This window comes from Cyprinodon tularosa, unplaced genomic scaffold (genome assembly GCF_016077235.1).
Source record: "Cyprinodon tularosa strain WSP-4 unplaced genomic scaffold, ASM1607723v1 ctg726, whole genome shotgun sequence".
In the NCBI taxonomy this organism is placed as follows: domain Eukaryota; kingdom Metazoa; phylum Chordata; class Actinopteri; order Cyprinodontiformes; family Cyprinodontidae; genus Cyprinodon; species Cyprinodon tularosa.
The window spans coordinates 851419-875324 of NW_024039481.1; the positions used below are offsets into that span (position 1 = coordinate 851419).

At 38.6% G+C, this 23906-nt stretch overlaps 1 protein-coding gene across 1 annotated transcript in view; it reads left to right on the forward strand.

Annotated features, from left to right (window-relative positions):
- The first annotated feature begins 3359 nt into the window (after positions 1-3359).
- Positions 3360-23906, forward strand: part of gng13b (guanine nucleotide binding protein (G protein), gamma 13b) — a 30188-nt gene continuing 9641 nt past the window's right edge. Inside the window, exon 1 of the mRNA XM_038269241.1 lies at positions 3360-3724. The gene's annotated coding sequence lies outside the window, so the exon portion shown is untranslated. The remainder of the gene's footprint in view (positions 3725-23906) is intronic.

Genomic DNA, 23906 nt, shown 5'->3' on the forward strand with positions numbered 1-23906 from the left:
AATGAGACATTAGAAGATTTTTTTGATGAAAACGACCCATTGTTTTTAAAAACCATGTCTGTGCCTATTGGCCAACGCTCTGACCAATGAGCGCAACTGACTGTGATATAGTTAGCACAACAGAAAGCTGGTGGAGGAGTGTAAACAAACAGCCTGTCGGTAAAACGGCAAATACGTCCTTCTCAGAAATGAATGAGCGTAGAGCCTCTTCCTGCTCATGTTTAAACGAAAACCCCAAGTCCAATCCTTCCAAAACTGATTCCAAAGCTGAGTAAAAAATAGCCATCAGAACCAGCGGACCGTCAAACATGACTATGCAGAGAGAGGGCCGCTGCAGACGGGCTGCGGTTAGCCCTGGCTGCTGTTAGCCTTGCGATCCTCTCAACTTCAGAAATGTCTTTTTTAATTACGCATTAAATCGCTAAATGGACCATATGGTGACACTTTAAAGTCGGGATGCACGATATAATCGGCCCCCTATCGGTATCGGCCTGTATCGGCCTTAAAACTGAATATCAGACATCGGCCACCCCACCGATATTTAACCCGATATTTGATCAGCTTCTGAGTTTCTAAAGTCTAAAAAAAAAAAAAAAATTACTACTTCTTCTTCCTCAAAAACTTCTTTTTTACAGACTTAAAAACTTCTAAAGACGAGAGAAAAAATATTGATACATTAAAATATCACAATATCTTCATATGCTGATATATTGCCATTTAAAAACACCATATCAATCTCTTTTACTAATGAAATATTGTTTTATGTCATCGTTATGCTACGAAATCCCCGGAAAATTCACGAAATTTTGCCATATTTTTATATGTTGATATATTGACGTCGTATCGATCTATTTTACTAACAAAATCTCACAAGAATTTGCAAAATATCACGAGAGTTTGTAACAGAACGATGAAATTTCACGAGATTTTGAAAGTAAAATAGATCGATACCGCGTTTTTAAAAATCAATTTGATATCAGCATATGAAAATATATTTGAGTATATTATTTTTCAAAGTGTCAGAAATGGATAACAAAACTGCTATTTTCAATGACTACTTATTTTTGTCCAGCTTTAACATCGGTATCGATATCGGTTATCGGCTACATGAGTTTTAAAATATCGGCATATCGGATATCGGCCAAACTCCCAATATCGTGCACCCCTACTTTAAAGTATAATATTCTCGCCTCAAATTATCTTAAAACTTACTTTTATTGAACAACAGCAACAGAAAAAGAACACTTAAACTTTCCATGGAGCGCTCCATTAAAAGCTGCTGCTACCGCAGTTATGCTACTGTTGCGCTTCTCCAGCGTCATGCAGCTTTGTCGTCACGTCAGAACCAGATATCCTCACAATACCAAATTCTAAACTCATTACTGATACCCAGGAAAAATATGATACACCACACCATTTTTGATACCATGGGAATAGAAAAATGCAAAATAATTAAATACAATAATTAAAGGCATAAAACATGTTAACATGAAAACCCCCCTTTTTCCAGTCTCAACATTGAACATGCTTTCACAACAGAATCAAAGAATATATGAATTAAACACTATTAAAGAGCACTTTAACAAATATCTTTGTTAGGAATCCAGTCTGTGTGGGTTGTGCTTTTGTTTTTCCCCTTCACCACCAGGTGGCGCCCTGTTCTTGTTGGTCCTCCCACACACCTGCGGCTGGTTGGCTTGTTATTGAGGACTTCTTAAGCGGTGGACTGTCACTACTTCGACGCCAGAGTGTTTGCTAGTTTTGGGTACTCTAGCCAAGATGAGTTTAGCTGAGTCTATCTGAGTTTTTGTTTCTCTGAGCCTAACGTGATTTTTTGTCTTTGCCTTTTGGCAGGAAGTCATCCTGAATTCTGGATGTTTGGCCTTCTCCCCCTCGAAGGATCGCTTGTGCTTCACACTGAGCAGGGGATTCACTTCAGGATGCACTTCAGGAACCAACCAAACCAAAGACCTGTCCGCCCTCCAATGAGCCTCTTAATCTCTGGAAAAACCCACACTGACTGGATTCAGGGAAGAAACCTTGCCCCTGTGTTTGCAAGACGTCGTTCAAAGTTCCCACGGACCCTGAACTAACCTCTGTGAACTTCCCTTCTCACTTCCAGTTCCGGTTCACCAGCTCTCTGAGTTTCCCGAAACCAACCCTTTGAACTAGAGTCCTGCAATGGGTCGGGTACCCGCGGGTCCCCGACGGGTCACCCGCTAAAATGCTCTTTTGCGGGTGAAAAATACATAAATAAAAATAAAGTCAGGCAGATATTTTTTTTAGTGCGGGCGAGTAGTTGGTGATTTTTTTTTTATGCGTGTGTGTTGTTATGGACATCAGAAATGTTATATTAATCAGGCACTAGGGTCACCCTTGTTGTAGCTCAAAGCCTTGCCGGCAGTGTGGGCTTCCTTCCAAAAAGGCCGCAGTCAGTGCATACACGTCTACTGCAGTGTTAATGGCGCTGTTCTGCAGCGCAGCGTACTATAGCCTATTACTTGATGTGTTAACGGGTCGGGTTGTGGGTTAAATATCAACTGGTCGGGTTCGGATTTGAATTGAAGATATCCGCGGGTGACGGGTCGGGTTCGGTAGTCATCCTAACGGGTTCGGGCGGTTGCAGGTTGGTAAAACTCGACCCGTGCAGGACTCTACTTTGAACCCCTCAATAAACCTGTTAAACTTTTCTCTGGTTTCTCTGAGTGGTTTTCTGTATGTGGGTCAGATCTCTTAAATACATCATGACAATCTTGGCTCCCGAGAGGGCACATAAACATACGATTTGGCTCTCAAGAGGGAACTTGAGGAGGCGTTTAGGCTCCTGAGAGAATACTTTAGCACCCATTTTTAACAGTGGGCCACAAAGGTCCAGCTATTAATTATACTTTTCAGAGTACAATTCTTTGATAACCCTATGAAATGCCCTTTTTCTCGTTCAAATGGCAGAACTGGGCTTTCAAAAAATGCTGAATGTCTTCTCATTAAATAAAATGACCAGTTAACTTTGATCTAGTCTAAAGTTTAAGTCCAGATTATTTTCCACTGCTCCTTCTGGCTCAGATGTGATGAGTGAGAACCAACACCGATCTCCTATATTCTAATTAGTGACAAAATAAGACAGGTTTACTGTAAAATTGCTTGCTATGTTCAGCACCCCCCTTTATTCTCTCGACATATGAGGGTAAAACTGGTGTCCACACCGTTCTGCGGGCAACCAGGAGGAGAGTGCAGACAGTTTAAGGGCTTTCTGTCCTTTAAATGGGTGAAGCCGGTCCACTCTCCACCCATCCTCAGGGACCACACACGCACACTCCCACTGCCTCCCCCCTCCCCCTCTCAGACGCTCATATAGGAGGATCCCTCCCGGTAGAGAGTCCACAGCAGAGCGAGCACCGAGGCGCACCACTTCTTTAACTTCCCCCCTCACCGCCTCAGCATCAACAGGAACCTGAAAAACAAGCAGCTGTGGTGCCAGCCTCTTCCAGACACCCTCACAGCTGCTCGCCACCCGTTTCCACTCAGAATCCTGCGGATTTTATCCTTCATCTGTCTCTCGGCGGACCCCGCGCGCACGCAGATCAATTAAGGCGCACGCACGCGAGGGGCGCTCCTTCTGGGCCGGACGGGAAATTTGAAGCGGCTGTCGGTCGGTCTGCGGTGCTGCAGTGTTCAACTGCATCTTCACACTTGCAGAGCAGAGCAACAGCGGCGCATCAGTGAGGTAAGATATGCGACTACCTCTGTTAACCTTCATCATTTTCAATCAAAAATCCTCTACTATTTTTTCAGCACAAAGGAGAAATTTAGCATGAACTGTGATGTTGGAGTTCAGTTTTTGCTCCATGTTTGGTTTGAAGGCAACCTGACGCACTCTGCGCAGGATTTTATGATTATTTAGGCATGAAATCTACTTTCTAAGGGACCTGATCTATTGTAGCACAATTTACTTCCTTTTCTGTGGTTTCTATAAGAACCCAAGGTTGTTGCATAAAACTTGCATTCATCTTCTGTTGTTCCTCTCCTCTATTTCCTCTCTGGTGCATCTGTGTGTAGTTGTACTTGTAGACATGATCCAAACGATAAAACAAACTATTGGAATAGAATTAAGGCTGGTGTGACACATTTTATTGAGCTCAAAGTCAAGTTATGGAGTTTGCCACAGATTTAAAAACTGCTTACAACCTTTTTATTTTACTTAATACATTAAAGATAATTAAGAAAAAGTGAGCATATTCCTTTTTTAAACACAAATTTTAATGAATCAAGTTGTCATTCAAGTGTATAATTGCTTCACACATAACACAAAGAAAGATATCCTAATCTTTGTACTTTAAAGGTATATTTAAAATAATCCAGAAGCACCTAGATGCTACACTGAAAAATATAATACAACAATTTTTGGCATTTACTTATTCATATTTAGTTTCTTTCACACAATTGTTTCATGTTAGCAGGAATATAAATTGCGTGAAAGTAACTAAATATGATTAAATTAATGCCGAAAGCTGTTGCATTATTTTTTCAATGTAAGTTTGGTCAGTGCTATAAACCCCTGGACAGGTTTGGACTGGTAATCTGTGATACCAGGCATGTGCCTAGTGGGCCGGTCCTAGTTTCAGCGTGCGAGGACTGGTCCTCCTTAAATCATAGCGGCCCCAACGCTTCCTCTCTGGCCGAAGCTCCTACCTGTACCAGTAAATTACTCAAGGACTTCCTAAATGATGCATGCAGTATATATAGCCCTTCCTTGTCATGCACATCCTTGTGACGGTTGGCATATGGTGTAATTTTCTATTTCTTCAAACTGTAAAATCTTTGCAACAAACTGAATTATAATAAAACTAAAATGCTTTCTTTAAACCAAACTATGATGTTCCTCTTATATTTGACGAATTTATGTGTGAATATTTTGCAAAAATATGTTGCGGTGCATGATGTGGTTTTGCATCTAAAGGCTAACGTTTCCCGTCTTACATGCATTGTTGCCAGGTTGGGATGTTTCCCAACCTGGCAGTTTAGGACGGCCTTATATGGGTAAAAAATGTTTTTCTTTAGGTTTATGGCCTAAGAGATCAATAGACTTTGGTTCAAATTGGGCGAGATTTCGTATATCCAGGTGGTTTATGAACGTTTTTGGGCTGGAAAACGTGAGTCAATGACATCTGGCAACCCTGCTGATGTGGTGAGTGTGGACGTTATGCAACAGCAGTCACTGTCGCGTCCGTGTTACTAACCAAAGCCAGTAAAACCGCATTATAGAAGTCTTGGTGATGGTTGTTGTGTGATGCAAGAAGATAGATCGGTAGAATGGGGGATGGAGTCCATAAGTGGGCCGGTGTAGATGGAAGAATACGAGGGCCAAACATTCCCAGTCCGACGAATTATAAGGATATAAGGACACCTTTTCATAGATACATTCAGCGAACACAGACAAAGTTTTCTGTAAGATTACAAATCATACACTAAAAAAGTCAAACAATGTTTTTCATTCAATTTGTTTTTTGCAACTGGGTTCGATAAAGAAATTCAGTTTGACCTTTACAATTTCGATTATTTAATACAAATAGAGAATTGGTTCCATGGGAAAATGTTGAGTACCTAAATTGATACATTTATATTGCATTTACTACAATATTTACATGCAATTTAGAACTCCACAAGTAGGTTTAGCCTTTGTTTATTTTTTGTTTCTCATCCTGTGCTGACATTTCTAATATATTTGGTAACATGACTTTATGTTTTAGAGTCAGTTTAAAGATATTTTTTCCATGTTTTGGTTCAGATTTTTACAGCATTTCTGTTTCATTAAAGTCATTTTTTAAAAAGTCAGTATTTAGGGTTTTGATAAAGCTTTTTGGTTCCATTGTGCACATTTAGATGCCTTATGTTTTAATTTCATTGCAGGCTTTTAGGGTCCTTTTTCATTTGTTTGTCTCCTTGAAGATGCTTTGTTACATTTGAGGTTCTTCTTGGAGTTTTGTGTTTCAAAGAAGTTTTTCTGATAAACTATAAGATTTTTTTGCATCCGTTTTGTCAGACTAGATGTTTAAGTCATTTTAAAGCTCTGTTTCATGTAGGGTTAAGTTGTTCTTTTACATTGTACTGTATGTTTGGTTGTTTTCTGGTGATGTTTTGTTACATTTTAGGTCTTTCAGGACCTTTAAAGTTGTTTGTTTCATCGTAGCATTAAGGGTTTTTGTAAAGTTTTTCTGTTACTCTTTAGTTTTTGTTTTGTTTTGCTACTATGCAGGCAGGTAGGGTCATTTTTACTACATTACCTTTGAAGTTTTGTGTTTCAGTTAGGATTTTTGAGTTCAAAGGGAATTTATTTTGTTACACTTTAGATACTGTACATGGGATTCTTTTTGAACAAATGTTGTTGGATTTTAGTTATTTCAGGTCCTATAAAGGTTTTTGTTTCATTGTAGGGTCTGTTACACTGTAGGTACGGGTGTCTGCAAAGATGTTTTGTTACTATATAGATATATAGAGTCATTTTTGTTACATTGTAGGTTGAAGATATTTTTTTTAAATGTTTAAGGTATTTGGGATCTTTTAAGGTGTATTTCACTGTAGTGTTTAGTGTCCAAATGAAATTGTTGTGTTTCTCTGTAAATATGGGTCTTCCCGAAGACGTTTTGCTACTATGTAGGCATATGAGGTCATTTCTTTTTTCACAATTTAGGTGTTTTAGGTCCCTTTAAAGATGTTTTGTTACATTGTATATATTTGGGTCCTTTTGAAGTGTTTTGTTACATTGCAGGTTTTTTTTATTTATTGTAGCATTTAAGATTCTAAAGGAGTTTATTTTTGTTATTCCGCAGGTATATAGAGTTCTTTTTGAAGCAATGTTGTTAGATTCGAGGTCCTTAGATCTTTTTAAGGGTTTTTTGTTTCATCATAGCATGAAGGAGTCTGATTAAGTTGTTCTGTCGAACAGTTTGTTTTCAGGATACTTTAAAACATATTTCATGACACTGCATGTGTCCGTATGAAGAGGTTTTGTTGTGCCATTGGTATTAAGGATATTTTTCAAGTTGTCTTTTTAGGAATTAGGCTCCTTCTGCAGTTGTTTTCTTATATTATAAATGCAAGAAATATGTTATTAATGGTAGCAGGTCTCGTTTTATCTTGTCCTAATATGAGTTGTAGCACACTTTTAAGCCTAAATGAGGCTGTTTTGTTTTACACATTAGTCTGTTGTCCCTTGCAGTGTACCGGAGCCCAGCATAGACACATATTTCCATCCAGGCTAATTCTGTATTGATTAGATATTATTGACCAGATGTGTTCAAATGCAGACTGGTATGACATCATCTGTTTTGGTCACAGGTGCTTCCAGCCCTCTGAAGGGCTGAAAGAGATATGCTGATTTTCAAAGCTTAAACACCATCTCCAAGCATCATGAAGTTTCAGTCCTTGAAATCATCTCCTTGCCGGTTTAATGAAGAGAAGCCCCATCTTTCTTCCTCTGTCTTCACTCTCCGCTGGTCAGAAGAGCTCTGCCTCTTCCTTTCTATTTTTAGCCTCTATTTACAATGCAGTAGCTATAGAAGCAAAAATGTCTGCCCACTCTCAACCAGTCTTCTGTCTTTTATATCGTATTTCTCAGTTACATGTTGTTAATTTTCTCATAGCTTCTTCGCTCAGACTGAGTTTTTCTTCTCTTTCCACTCTGCGTTTCCTGGGTCTTCCTCAGAGAGAGCCATACAACATGTTAAACCCTGGCAACACATTTCCCCACACGCCCGGCTGCTTTACTCACACGGAAATGCACTTATACAGTAAAAGGGAGGCTGGGAAGATGGGAGAGTAGAAGGGAGTAAAGGTTAATCTCTGGATGCTCTGACCCAAATCACTATCTGACCTACTTATCCCCCCCGTAAAACAACCACCCCACTTTGCCCTTTTCATACTCACCCAAACTCAGAGGGGTTTTTAAATCAATGCGTGCACTATTGCAGCTAAAAAAGGAGGTTTGTTGAAGAAAATGGGTTTTTCTAATGGAGAGTCTTAAATAAAGTTACACTTCCTCAGACGTGTTTGCAATGTTACTGATGCAGACCTGTCTGTATTAATGGAAATTATCTGCTCATTGCACTCAAGTATTGATCCATCTTTCAACGGGTATAAAAATTCCTCTCCACTAATACTTGGCAACAGCATTGATTTGCAAATTGGACATACGTTTTTTTTTAGAAGTTCCTGAATAATATTTTTGAATCCCATGCAGACAAACACAAGCTTCTGCCCAAATGCTAAAAATAGTTTTCAAACCCGTATATCATCCAGAAGAACTTACGTTTTGGGGGTCTGTAAACAAACATTTTTGTAACTACATCCCAGAGTAAAACTATTTCAAAGCCCATTTCTAAACTACAATATTGGGTGAAAGATTGCTCCTTTTCTGAATTATACTTGGGGAAAAAAATGCGATCCAGAATTTCAACCCTCAAAAACATTTTGGTCATAAGAGATTTTAAGTAACTTTGCTGTTTTCTCAGATTTATATCTTTCTTTAAATTTTTTTTTCAATTTTTTTTTTTATTTTTTACATTTATGTGTTTCTTTAAAAAAGGAATAGGCTGAATTTTACTTTATTAAAGTTGTAAGGAAGTCATATTTAAATTTAAAATCATTCTGGCTTAAACATGTATATAAATGTACTCTTTATCAGATATTGTCCCAAAAGTTAGAAAATTCCTATTTAAAAAAAAATCCTGTTTTAAAATCTATGTTTTATTTTTTGTTATCTTATGCAGGCCAGTTAGTTATACATCAGCCTGAACACCTAAATTCAGCCAATCATATATCACTGGTCATCTTTCAATCAAATTTTTTCAGTCATAGTATCTTGATTCATATGTCGCAGCTAATATACGCAACGTTTGAAATAAGAAATAAGAATAATTCCCTTTCCCATTGAGTTCCGTCCCAGTGTTCACGGGGCTGGACGTCTGTGTCTTCAGCAGGTGTAGAGCTAACAGAACTGGCAGCGTTGCGAGGCAAGGGCTCAAACATGTACGGCTGGAAGCCTTCTACACTAAACCAAGCTTCTGCCGCCCTGGTGTCCTCTTCAACAACATCTTCATCCCTGCTTTCCTCCTCTAAATAAAAAATGCATGACGGAGGAGACTCATCCACAACCTCCGACACAAAACCCTCCTCCTCTTGCATGTTTCCTCTGTCCATAGCGTTCCTTGACAGTGTCGTTTCTAAGTCACCAATTTAGTGCTACTTGGTCCCAAAGGAATTTCCCATTGGGAACCTACTAGCACTAAGTTGCTAACTGGTTAGCAAGATGCTTCCGACAAACCGGGCACAACCAAACTTGCTTGCGAACCTTCCACCACAACAATCCCGACCTCTTGATAAACGACCAATCACATTCAATTTATTCACTCGTGTAAAGTCGGGCACCACTTGGGAGAATTCGGAAATGCAACCCTTGGAACGGCCGCTTCCCTACGACTTTAACAAAGAGATAAACTATCCTATTTCGCCTTGAAACTTTCCAAGTTCCTGTTGCTCTTAACTACATACACTATATTGCCAAAAGTATTTGCTCACCTGCCTTGACTCACATATGAGCTTAAGTGACATCCCGTTCCTAATCCATAGGGTTCAATATGACGTCGGTCCACCCTTTGCAGCTAGAACAGCTTCAACTCTTCTGGGAAGGCTGTCCACAAGGTTTAGGAGTGTGTTTATGGGAATTTTTGACCATTCTTCCAGAAGCGCATTTGTGAGGTCGCACACTGATGTTGGACGAGAAGGCCTGGCTCTCAGTCTCCGCTCTAATTCATCCCAAAGGTGTTCTATCGGGTTGAGGTCAGGACTCTGTGCAGGCCAGTCAAGTTCATCCACACCAGACTCTGTCATCCATGTCTTTATGGACCTTGCTTTGTGCACTGGTGCACAGTCATGTTGGAAGAGGAAGGGGCCAGCTCCAAACTGTTCCCACAAAGTTGGGAGCATGGAATTGTCCAAAATGTCTTGGTATGCTGAAGCATTCAGAGTTCCTTTCACTGGAACTAAGGGGCCAAGCCCAGCTCCTGAAAAACAACCCCACGCCATAATCCCCCCTCCACCAAACTTTACACTTGGCACAATGCAGTCAGACAAGTACCGTTCTCCTGGCAACCGCCAAACCCAGACCCGTCCATCAGATTGCCAGATGGAGAAGCGCGATTCGTCACTCCAGAGAACGCGTCTCCACTGCTCTAGAGTCCAGTGGCGGCGTGCTTTACACCACCGCATCCGACGCTTTGCATTGCACTTGGTGATGTATGGCTTGGATGCAGCTGCTCGACCATGGAAACCCATTCCATGAAGCTCTCTGCGCACTGTTCTTGAGCTAATCTGAAGGCCACATGAAGTTTGGAGGTCTGTAGTGATTGACTCTGCAGAAAGTTGGCGACCTCTTCGCACTATGCGCGTCAGCATCCGCTGACCCCGCTCCGTCAGTTTACGTGGCCTACCACTTCGTGGCTGAGTTGCTGTCGTTCCCAAACACTTCCATTTTCTTATAATACAGCTGACAGTTGACTGTGGAATATTTAGGAGCGAGGAAATTTCACGACTGGATTTGTTGCACAGGTGGCATCCTATCACAGTTCCACGCTGGAATTCACTGAGCTCCTGAGAGCGACCCATTCTTTCACAAATGTTTGTAAAAACAGTCTGCATGCCTAGGTGCTTGAATTTATACACCTGTGGCCATGGAAGTGATTGGAACACCTGATTCCAATAATTTGGATGGGTGAGCAAATACTTTTGGCAATATAGTGTAGATGATGGTCCAATATGCGGCCAGCAATCAAACATCAGTGATAAGTTTTAGATCACTCTTGTGTCTACCACCCTTGACATTAAAGTGGGGAGTGGCGGCATAGTGGTTATGGCATTGGGCTTAAATTCCAGAGGTTCTGAGTTCAAGCCCCACTGCAACTGTGCGTCCTTGTGGAAAAAGACCCTTAACCCCCACGCTGCTCCCCAGGCACTGCACAATGGCAACCCACTGCATCCCCAAAGGGATGGGTTAAATTCAGAGAGTTGATTTAGCTGCTTTGTACTTGTGACAGTGTAGTGTATCTGTATTTTCATCTCTTTTTATTTATTTTTTTGTATTATTTGTAAAGTGACCTTGAGTGTCAAGAAAGGCGCTGTTAAATAAAATGTATTATTATTTTTAATGACAATAAAAGCTAGTAAAAAAAAAAAAAACAATAATAGTGGGGGATTTTTTTGCACATTCTTGGAAAAACCTGCCCTCAATTCAATTTGTTTTATTTATATAGTGCCAATTCACAACACATGTAATCTCAAGGCCCTCTCCACTTAAAAAAAAAATGCACATACACAACCCTGTACCCGGGTTGAATGAAATATGAATGAAAAGGGAACTTTTAAACATTTTCTTAATGTTTTTTTCAGAAATGATATAGAATGATGTTGATAGGTGAAATTTGTTGATAAGGGAAATGCATCCACTGAGCAGAGAATATATTCATCACACACTGACTGTAGCACATTGACTAAAACATGTCTCCATACAAGTAAAACTCATATTTATATGTCCACTTTAACTCTCAATTTTTGGGCATCTATGCATAAGAAATATCAAAACATAAGAATATGTGTAAAAGTTCCCTTTTTGTTCATATTTCAATCCGTTTTCTCATCAGTGTTCGAGAGCGGAGCTATTTCTCCTCATAGGGTTAGGTGAAAATGGGGATGAGCACGTAGGACGGCCTTACATAAACATATCAGCAGAATGATTGACAGTTAAGAGGACCACTTATTCAGATGATCCACCCGGAAAAAAAACCTCCTCCTTTAACAGCTTCTGACCAAAAATATTTCCCCAAGTACACCAGACATGCGAAAAACAGCCTGTAACCACAAAAATAACAGCAAAAAATAAGTAAAACTTTCTTGAGTGTAAAGTTACCCCGCCTCTCGCCTGTAGACAACACCCCTCGCGACCCCAGCAGGGATAAGTGTAACGGAAATTAGATGGCTGGATGGATGTGTGTAACCTTTGAATATTTTTTCTGTGAAATTATAAACTGGTCAAACACTTTTTTTCTCTTAGACAAAGAAATAATCAATTTCCAATCATCATTGTTTGATTCTCAGCACATCATTAATTCTTCTGTAAAGTGGAAAAACAGAAGACAAACATTATAAAACAGAGAAGTCATCATGTTAAAAACATCAGTATCTCTTTCATATTTCATACGACGACAATGAATTTGTCAGCAAAAAAGAGACGTTCAATCAAACTCCTTTACACAAAATGATCTTTACTCTAAATCAATCAGAAGCGGTGATCATTATGAGCTGCAGGCCTCAAAGAAGGAGAAGGTGGAGAGGCCACTAATGCATGAAAGTAATGGATTTAACCGTTGCGAATGTGTGTAAAGGCAGAGAGAGCACTTAGTGAGAGGGCGTTTGTTGAAGACAGCAGGAGACAGACGGCGAAACGGAAATCTGAGCACAGTCAAAGGTACAAAGTGAGTTTGCAAGTGAAAGGAGAGCTGAGTCAGCCGGGATTCAAATTTTACAGCGTATGACGACACTGAGCCAACAGCCCTACAATGTTCTCTCCTTTATTCATGCTGTGTTTTGTCTGAGGCTGTTCACAATATAAATATAGGCAAATTTACACTGATGGCTATTCAGTGACTCAGCAAGTAATCTGAGAAGCTGAGGCTGAAAGGGCAGAAGAAAACCAAGGTGATGGGAGGGATGTTTACAGGTAGATGAGAAGTTAGAAAACAGATCAAAATGTCTTATTTGAAGAATTTTTTTAGCTAAACAAACTTAAATGCTAAATACTTAAACTTTCTCATGTACTTAACCACCTTTAGTGTTGAGATGGACGCTTCTCCCACATTTTATTACTCATGTGTTCAGAGATACACAGGTATGCTTAAAGCTGCAGCTTTAACTACATGTAACTCTGAATAACATTGTGTAATCTTTGTAGGTTTATTTACATGTACTTTAGGGCTCAAACAATTAATCGGATTAATGGCCATTAATCGATTATTGAAATAACTGTCAATTAATTTAGTAATTGATTAATTGTTAACTGGAGTATAGAGACTGTAAAACATGCCTTTAGCTAACAGAGAGACCAACTTAGAGCAGGATTTATATCAGAATTGCATTTAAGCAGTGGCGGCTGGTGGAGTTTTCTCCAGGGGGCGCTATAAATTCAAAATAGACGTTTACCAAAAACCAATTAAAGGTATAATAAGTTATCACACCAGTATATTTATATGAATGCCAATAACAAAAAAAAATATAAAAAACGTTTTATGAAAACAAAACATAATTTCATGTAAAGGTTTATTTTTGTACATAAATCCTGTCCTTCAGTAGCTTTGTGAAGGTAAATATCTGTTCAGCATGGTCCAATATAGTGTCACAAAACCCAAAAAAAATTATGTTCCTGTTTCATAATGGAGAAGCTATTAGTCACCTTTATATGTTTAATATATAAGAACTTTTTTATTTTCTAAGAATGTGTTTATTTAAAAGCAACTATGCAAATTAAACTAGAAAAAGTACACTGTATTATATTATTTTCCATGTGAATCCCAGATTGTTCATGCTTCTATAGTTAATAGAATTGTGCATCAAGGCCCCCCCCCCCCCCCACACACACCCCACCCCAATGCGTCTCCAACTCCCGCGACTCGACCTGTCAATCACCCGCAAAACCTCTGCGCTTTGGCGGGAAGTGGTGAGCAAATACACTTCCTGTCACTCGAGCTGTTGCACATGTGCAGCTTTTAACGAGAGTCTACGGGCAAAGATTTTGGTGCCCTAGGGTGGAAATACATCACCAATCTAACGAAAAATGGAATGATGCTATACTAGTCATTAAAGAATAAATATTTATTTCTCACATCTAAAAAATATATATTCATTGTCATGTTCGGCTGAACGTATTTAGCCCACATGCAGAACACACACGGCAACAGGGATCAGTTAACTGTTTATTGAGAGAAAATGGAAGCAACGGAGTCGACGGGGAAGCCACAGCACCGGGACCCGTTCGACTTCACCGGACGCAGCAACCTAACTGGGGGAGGACGGAGCGGACTCAGGCTCTGATCGATGGAGCTGGTGGCGGGTGTCTCAGTGACAGGTGGGGCTCGGGCTTGAGGGTGACAGAGCTGCGCTTACTTAACAATGATCCGGGGCAGCAGGAGAAACCAGAGTGGCTCGTAGCACCTTGCTTGGAGCCAGGAGAAAGGGAGGACCCTGTGGGAACTCAGAACCTGGAGTCAGCACGAGTGGGACCCTCTGAAAGGCGATCAAGAGGTAACCTGGGGAACACAGAGGTTTGGGTTAACGAGGGAAGTCAGAACTCAGTAGAGAGACTGTGGCCTTAGTCGTACCACTACGGTTAACACTCTGGCGTCCTCCTGCTGTCTGGATGCTGCTCTTATAGTGCGATCAGACGCAGCTCATCCAGCCGCAGGTGCGTGCGCCCTGCCCACCTGTCAACAGCAAACACCTGCGGAGAAAGCAGAAAGAAGCAGAACCGGCAGAAACTGCACGGCCCTGTTGGCTGAGTCCTGACACCCATATAGTTTGAAATATTTTTAATTTTAATTTAAAATTAAATTATATTTTTTTAAACATTTTTTTATGTCTCAATCAGGGTGGGTGGGGCGGCACCCTAGCGCCCTCTATTGGCCAGCCGCCACTGCATTTAAGTCAGTATGCTCAATCCAGAACAGAAGTGGAAAAGTTTTAGTTTAAAAAAGAATTCTGTAAGGAACCTTTTACTATCTGATTTTTAATCGATGAATCCAAAAAGAAAAAAGAAACCGATTAATAAATTTGCAAAATAATCATTAGTTGAATCCCTAATGTACTCATGGCGTGTCCATTTAGAGCACTCTCTGTTTTGTTAGGTTTGGTGTGGTGGCTTTTCTTTTTCTTTTCTATCTTGTTTCTTGCTGGTGTGGAAGACTTCTCAGAGTTATTCTGTATTTTCTCTCTTCTTTTTCCTTTTATTCTTTCTCCTTTCCTCTCCCTCTCTCTCTTCCCTCATTTCTTATCCCCTCTTCCTTTGTCACTTTTCCTTCCATCTCCATGTCCATTAGATTTTTTTTCCCCCATGGCCACTTCCAGAAAAAATTTTAAAAATGAAAAATAAATTGCATAGAATCTATTACTTCTGATTGTCTGTTTGGTTTCGTCAGGTAATCGCTAGTACAAAAAAAATTCCGCCTGAAGAATTGGGTCATCTTGTGGGCACCATAAGTGTTGCTGAAGGGCGATAAATGCAGATTCATGTTTCTGTGTGTCACTGGGAAACAGTCTTGTGAAAGCGTCTGCAGACTGATGGGCCCTGTGGTGAACCTAGAGAAGTCTCTCAGGAAGCTTTGGCAGTCAAATTAGCTAAGGCTGTAGTCTAGTTCCTTGTTGTCTCCATGTAGAAACCCAACACGCCCTAAACTTCAGCACCCAAAGGAAGATCAAGGGAGTTGCAAGGAGCAACACATTTTACCTTAAGAGTTTAAAAGTGAAAAATAAAACAAAATAAAGCAAATATAGGACACGTTATTCAGCCGTCAAATAGCTTAAACTTTCCAAACAGGTTCCTGGATGTGCAGAACTATACTTAGTAATATAATCTGTGATTTTTTTTTGTAATTGTTTACTTGTTTTTTTCCCCCATTTAAGTTCCTTTGAAATTGTTAATGATTAGTTTGTATAATAAAATCTTTTTAAAGATTTTTTTGTGTGTAAAATGTCTTAAGATTAGTTAAAGTTCACTGTTCTTCTGCCATTTTAGTGAAATAAGATCAAGCAGAAAGTGAAAGTGTTTGTGCATATTGGGCAATGATGAGCAAAATTATTTTTATTCAAACATGATAGTTTTTGGTTTTCATCAGGTTGGAAGTTATGTGTTCAACCAATCTTTTGGCTAAACCAGCAATCTAATTTGGCAGTGTTTTTACCCAATCGATATATTTACTACGGCAAACCAACAATAATTAGTCACAATAGTTGTGTTTTATCACAACTTTCAAAGAGGGTCTTGAACCAGTAACCATAAGATTGAAAGTCCATCACTTACATCTGGCTCTGCTAGCAGAATAATGGCTCTAAAGAAAGCAGCACTTGTTAAACCCCATTACATCTGCAACCAGTGTCTTGCTCAGACTGTTTAATCTCACCAAACTAGTTTTAACCAACTAGATTGATTGTTTTTCCAACCAATCTATTATTAGAATCTATGCAACTCTCCTACAAACTCCCAAATCTTGCCTGAATACTGAGGCTGTTTAAATGCCTGCTGAAGTTTGGGGCGAGCCAAACCACTTCTCGAAGCGGTCACGATGTATGGCCGGGTAGCAAGGCTTCGGACGTCATCTATTTTGGCTCCCCCCCCCAAATGAAGCGAGCCTTGATTCGCTCCTAGCGGAAACGTCCCCTCCACTACTCGACACACACCTCAAAACCTCGGCTCATCTCATAACATCACTAGATATGTTTTCAGAAACTTCAGCACTAAATATTTCAGCCTGCTAGATTTTGCAACTTATTGATGATTTGGTTTGCCAAAATAGTGAGCATCCTCTTCAGACTATTTTTAAACAACAGTTTCTTCATCAATAAGCTTCACCAGATCCTGTGTAAGACAGACGATAGAGAAGATCCTTCCTGTGGAGGATAAAAAGTGCCAAAATTAAATAAATAAATACAGCATTAAATAAATAAATGTGTCAATAATTAATTAAATGTGGAATTAAATAAATAAATGTGTCATTCATTAATTAACACCACGTCACTGCTATAAAGTGCCACAATTAAATAAATAAATACAGCGATAAACAATTAATTAAATGTGTAATTCATTAAATAAATAAGGAATTAAATATATAAATGTGTCATTAATTTAATAAAATCCGTCTTCATTTTATAAAAAAAATATATCTAATTATTTCAGTGTGCATTTAATTATTTCATGGTCCTGTGTCGCAGTGCATCGAAACCATTAAAAGAATCTGTCAAACTCACCCATCAAAGTTAGGGGGCGGGGTTAATCAAGTCTCTGTAATCGATTTGCTTCGCCTTAATGTGCAGGGCGGGCGACCAATCAGGTGTTAGATAACCGCCCCCTAACTTTGATGGGTGAGTTTGACAGATTCTTTTAATGGTTTCGATGCACTGCGACACAGGACCATGAAATAATTAAATGCACACTCAAATAATTATATATATTTTTTTAATAAAATGAAGACATATGTTATTAAATTAATGACACATTTATATATTTAATTCCTTATTTATTTAATGAATTACACATTTAATTAATTGTTTATCGCTGTATTTATTTATTTAATTGTGGCACTTTATATTAGTGACGTGGTTTTAATTAATTAATGACACATTTGTTTATTTAATTCCACATTTAATCAATTATTGACACATTTAATTATTTATTTAATGCTTTATTTATTTATTTATTTAATTTTGGCACTTTTTATCCTCCATACATTCCTGCCTACAGCTATCAACATCTACCACACCTTTTTAATAAATAACCTATGAGCTACATTTAATGGAGTATTTTTTTATTTTAACCTGAATTGAATTTGAAATGGGACAATAACCACGCATGTGCACAGTAACCTCAGTCTGCATGCATTATCCTGGGACATCCATGCAAACATGCGGGATAACTAAAACATTTCAGAGAAATGTAGCAAAGCACGAGAATGAAGAATCAGATCTTTAGATGCAGGCATGCGAAACGAATATTTTTGAACAAACCGAAGGGATGGAAAGAGAAAGCGAAAAAAAAAGACTGATGGAGTCAGAAGGAAGAAAACATGCAGTCCTGCGGCTATCTCCGGAGGCTGCAGCTGAAATCTGATCACAGGCAGGAAGTAGCCATCACTCTACCTCTCTGTCTGCCTAACACTGCAAGGAGACACATGGTGGTATAATATGGCACCTGATGTTGTCCTCTTATTAACTAAAGGACACACACAATTGGCCTATTAATTAACCGCTGTTTTAATCTCATTTATACTCAGTACAGTTTTTTTTTATTTCTCCTCTTTAATTGGATTTTACAACAATGTAGAGCTGGGCGATATGGCGATATATATCGTGAGGACGAGAGAAACATGTCTATCGTGACCTTTCTCCTCTATTTTTTCTATCGTGATAAACTTCTTTATTATTATTATTACTGCTAATATACATTTTAATATAATCTGTTAATATAACATTTTGCGTTTTTGCTATGCAAACTCTAAGTGTATATAACGAAAAAAAAAAGAGAATAAAAAGATAATGTGTAGAGAACGTGGTTTTGCGACACTACACCGCTTTACGTCACGCGGCTTTGCACCATACGTTTGCGACATTACTGATGGAGAGAGCCCGTGAAATTTCTTTCTGGCTTGAAAAAAAATTAATGATGGACACCCAAGAAGATTTTACCGTTAAAGCGGAGCTGCCTGGCTTATATGCTAGTTGTCGGGCTGAAGTGGAGAGAGAGGTACGCAGTGGTGCGACGCATTATGCGTTGACTACGGACATGTGGATGAGTAGAGCAACACAGCCTTATATGAGTCTCACCATCCTTATCACGGACTGGACCCTCCGCGCTCGGTGTCTACAGACCGTGTACTTTCCTGAGGACCACACCGGAGTGATGCTCGCCCAAGGTATGAGCCTGACATTGCTATGCACTTTTGTACGTTCGCTAGTTTTACTATTATTGGTTTTACTAATATGCTTACACCAATGAACTGTGTGCTTTTACAGCATACGCATCCATTACTGGACCTCACTGATATTATAATTTATTCTGAAGGGGGGAAAAGTGAAGGCTACTGCACCTGTGAGTGTTGTGTTTACACACAAAGGTGCTGTAGCATTCACTTTTTCCCCTTTAGAGTAAATCATACTGTGTGTATTAGTGTGTACTGTTTGTTATAGTTTGTTGTATAGTACTGTTGTGTTCCATGTTTTTAAACTGTGCAGCACGTTTCTCTTGTGACTGCTGAAAAATAAAGAGAACAACTGAAACACCCATAATTGTGGTACAGGTCGTATGATGGATCACATTTTTAACTACACTGACACTCCTATCCAGTAGAACATGTGGGCATTTTAATTAATGTATTACAAGTGCAGACACATTTCTTCTTAAATAGGCGAGGCGCCTCCTAGTGGAAAACAAGGTAAGTGAAAGACAAGAGAAAAAACTGGCCTTGGAATTTTATAAAATGTCAATAACAAATGAATATTAAATGATTAATTACTGCAGCGCAATAGCCAAGATTCTATACTGTTCACTGTCATGGCCGCAAATTGCATAACTGGTGTTCTTGGTTTGGGGTTGGGATTCTCATATTAGGAAACAAGATGATGGGTAAAAAATAGGCGATGAAAGATTTTTTTCAACCCTGTCCATCTGACGGACTATGAAAACATAAAATGCAACATCAGTTGTGGTATATCGTGATATATATCGTTATCGTGATATAAAATAATCCATATCGTGATATAGTATTTTTTCCATATCGCCCAGCCCTACAACAATGTAAAATAATTATAGGCTACAAACAGACATGTAGACATAACTTGAATAAGGAATATAAGCAGCTTTATTTAGTAAAATAAGGGAAGACATTAAGGTACTTAAAGGTGCGTAGTGGCATTAAATGCCTTTATCAAAAAGACCTAAATCCAGTTGATCATGATAAAATAAGGTTGTATACTCCTAGGATTCGTCCTGATAGTCCTTTAGTTATCCTCTCCTGTGGAACCAACTACCACTTTTAGTCCATAAGGCAGACACCCTGTGTACTCTTAAGGCAAGGCTTAAAACTTTCCTTTTTGATAAAGCTTATAGTTAGAGTGGCTCAGGTTATCCTGAGCTATCTCTACAGTTATGCTGCTATAGGCTTAGACTGCTGGAGGACATAGGGACCCCTTTTTCATCACTCTGCTTCATTCATTTGCATTCATTCGTTTTTCCAGTGTAGTCCTGTTTTTCTGACTGTGACTGGATGTGCTCCTCTCATCCTCTGACATGAAAGCTGGTTGACAGTTGCCTTTTCTATCCCTGCTTCTTTTTCTATGTCTTCTTCTGTCTCCTTGAACCCCAGTCGGCCTCAGCAGATGGCCGCTCACACTGAGCCTGGTTCTGCTAGAGGTTTCTTCCGGTTAATAGGGAATGTTTCCTCTCCACTGTCGCTACAAGCATGCTTAGTGTGAGGAATTGCCTTCCAGTTGATTAGTCGATGCAATCAGCTGGTTTTCTCTATATAGAAAACTTTGAATCAATTTGACTGGATGATCTGGTGAATTGTAATGTGCTTTGAGATGACACACGTAGTGAATTGGCGCTATAGAAATAAACTGAATTGAATTGATACTGATTTGTCCTTTTTGTAAAACTGAGAATACAATCAGAGTGAGAACTCTATTTCATCTATCTTTGAATTAATGACTTTGTAATCATAGTTTTCCTTATAGCAAACCCACCTAACATATCAATCCAACCCCCTGACAAACAGCAACAGGTTGGGGAGGGAGTACTTTATGCAGCTTAAATGTTTAAACTGTAGGAACAGGGTGATGCTAAACTGGGGCAGTTTTTAAACACTAACAGTTTTAGACCTTACAGACTGGTTACCAGTTTATGCCTACTTTGCACTTTTATTACAGGATGAAAGTTTTTATTTTCCTACCAGATCATTTTTTATCTGATTTTCCTTTTTTTTTTTTTGTCCAGATGAGGATGGTGTGAGCCTGAGGAGGGTTTCTGAAGGTGTTCAGCATTTGACTCCCACTCAGAGGATAGGGGTTTGAGTCCCACTGGGGATGCTTTATTTTTAGGTTTTGCCTATGCTCGAGGTTTTGTGTGGGAGGAGCAGCAGGACGGAGACATTTATCCTCTAAATTCTTCTCCATTTTATGTCTCTGCCACATTTTTGTCTGAGCTTTAACAGGAACTCAAATGAATTATTGAAAACGATTTTAAAAAATGAACAAGAATGTTTTTTTGGCGAGGAACTATGGAGGTTTTTATTACACTTCAGTAGATTTGGATTTGCTGTGTTCATCTGCCTCCAGCAGCCCCCACACTCACTAAATCACCATAAAGGATGATTGCATAAAGTACGAGGCCTGAAAAGGCTGCTGCTATTTCTGTTTTGAAGCATCTTACTGAGATCGGTTTTCGATGCAGAAAAGATCCTCCATCATCTGGAACTCACACAGATATGGATGCAAATATGGGAAAAGGCAAAGGGTTTAATACATGCCTGATTTTCTTTGTTGTTTGGTTCTTTTCAACTTTTGCTGCTGACTCTTCACCAAGACTCATTTTAAGTGTTTTTTAATCTCAATTACATTTTGTTCTGGTCATAAGAGTATGAGCGGCATTTTGACGGTGTATTCGTCTGTATTTAATTAGATTTATTAGTTGTTTTGAAATCTGATTCAGGGATTTCTCCTTAGATCTAAACATTAGACAATAGTGGATTTTGTTTGTGTGGCAGGAGACAGGATTAGATTTACTCTAATTTTACTTTTTTTTTTTTTTTTTTTACAAATTTTGTAAATTTTTATAAATTTTATATGTTCAAATTGTATTTTTAGAGATTTATATTTCCTTAATACATTTTTATATTTATTTTACAGATATAACAATATTTTTCCAAATTTTGTTTTTCAGATTGAGTTCTTTAAATTGTCTTTTCAAAATACGGATCAAATAGTTTTCAATCTAGGGGGGCAATTTTTCCTCTGAAGAGTGAAAATGTTCTTCTATTTGTCTGCATGGTCGTTAGCAAATAATTTTTTTTTTTACAAATATGGACCAAGATATTTGGCTTGAAGTGCAAAGAATGTGTTCTGTGATTGAAAAGAATGCAGTTGCTAAAATTGAATCTGAAAAAGAGAAATTTGAAAAAAAGAAACTGAAAATATAAAAAGCTGCCAAAAAAAAAAAAAATATTGAAGAAATACTGTTAACAAGATTTGGGGGGAAAAAAAGAAAATTTTATATATCAATTTATAAAATTGGTTCTTTTAAATTTCTTTTTTCCAACATGTCCATCAAGTAAAAAAAAAAAGCACAGACTCTTGGGGAACATAGCTCGGTTAAAAGGACAGACTATTGAGGCTTAAATGATAGTTACAGTGAGCTGCTCAGTGGACCAGTGGATAGCAATGCTGCCTCTCAGCAAGAAGGTTCCAGGTTCGATTTCTGGCCTTGAGTCTTTCTCCCTGTGCATGCGTGGGGTCTCTCTGGGTACTCCCTTCCTCCCACAGTCCAGAAACATGACCATTAGGTTAATCTAAATTCTCCTTAGATGAATTTAGTGTTAATGAATGGTTGTTTGTCTTTATTATCCACATATTAAAAAAGAGAGTTCGCTGTACAGGAAAATTATATCCATATAAAGAGCATTGAATAACTAAAAATGTGCTGCTCATATATTTATTTATTTAGTTTTCCAATATCCGTAATTTTTTTTTGCCAATTTCTTTCATAAAGCTTTGATATATCAATTGATTTCTTTGCTATTCTGATGAATCATCAAGAATCATAAAACATAATATAACAAATATTTAAAACTAATTGTTTAGTTAATTCTAGTCCCACCATCAATGATTGTAATTATGTTTTATTACATCATGTTAGAAGCAGAGGTGATGTCACACTCTGTGTTTGAGAAAACAGCCACAATCAAACAGGATTTTCAATACTCTTAATCAAGGACAAACAGACTTCTTTTCCAATGATTAGTTATAGACTGTCTTTAGCATCTTATATTAAAGATTAGAGTAGCTAACAAGATTAGCGTGTCTCTATGTTCCCAGGAATGTAGGCGCTCACTTCAGCTCTGAGAAGAAGACTTCAGCTCTAATTGGTCCAGCATGTTCTATGATGGTGGATGGTAACCTGACTCCACCAGATGGATTTGCTCCGCATATCCATCTGGAAACCTTCCGTTGAAGTAATTTTGCGAAGGGGAGAAATACTGGTTAGCTGATTGGCCTATGTTGGTGATAGACGGGCCAAATAAACCAATCAGATCAACGAAGCATATGACGTGCACAAGCCAGGCTACTCTTGCCAAAACCAGTCGGCAGAAGAGCAAAAACATCTTTTCCTCTGAGAAAAGCCTCCAGAGCAGTGTTTTGCTCATCTTCCAGTGAAGAAATACTCTGTAATTATGATAAAACTAACTAACTAGCTAACGCTAGTTTCATCGGCTGAAGCCGCCATGTTCTTTAGACTGAACGGTCGCGCTTCTCGTTGCGTCACACCTCAACCCGCCTCAAAGCCAACGCTGATTGGACGTTCGTTTGGTGAACGGCTCCAAATTTTCTTTAACGGAGAGTCTCCAGACTGATCTGCGAGTGAAACCTTGAAAGCTCGTGAGATCAGGATGGTCTCACGAGGCTAGGAGGATGGCAGGCCGACATGTGAATCTCATGTGACACACATGTGAAATACAGAAACAGGAGCGGAGGCAACATGTGCCTCAAATGTGAATCGTACAGAAAAATATTTCATCCCAAATTTTGAGATTCGTGTAACATTATTACATAACCAATTCAAGTTTCAAGTTTTTTAAGAACATTTTTAACATCAACCTGTTTAATAAACCTTAAATGACGCATAATCATTACTTTAATGTAGCTTATTTATTTAGAATATATATTTGTCCAATGTATATATTTTGAATTAAGAAAGTATACTTACTCTAAATTAATACTAATGAGTGTATTTATTTTACATGAATGATGGTGAAATATGTCTGTCAGTGTATTAAAAAAATTTATCACATGTTTTTATCATTAAATCCACATTACTATTAAATTTCAGG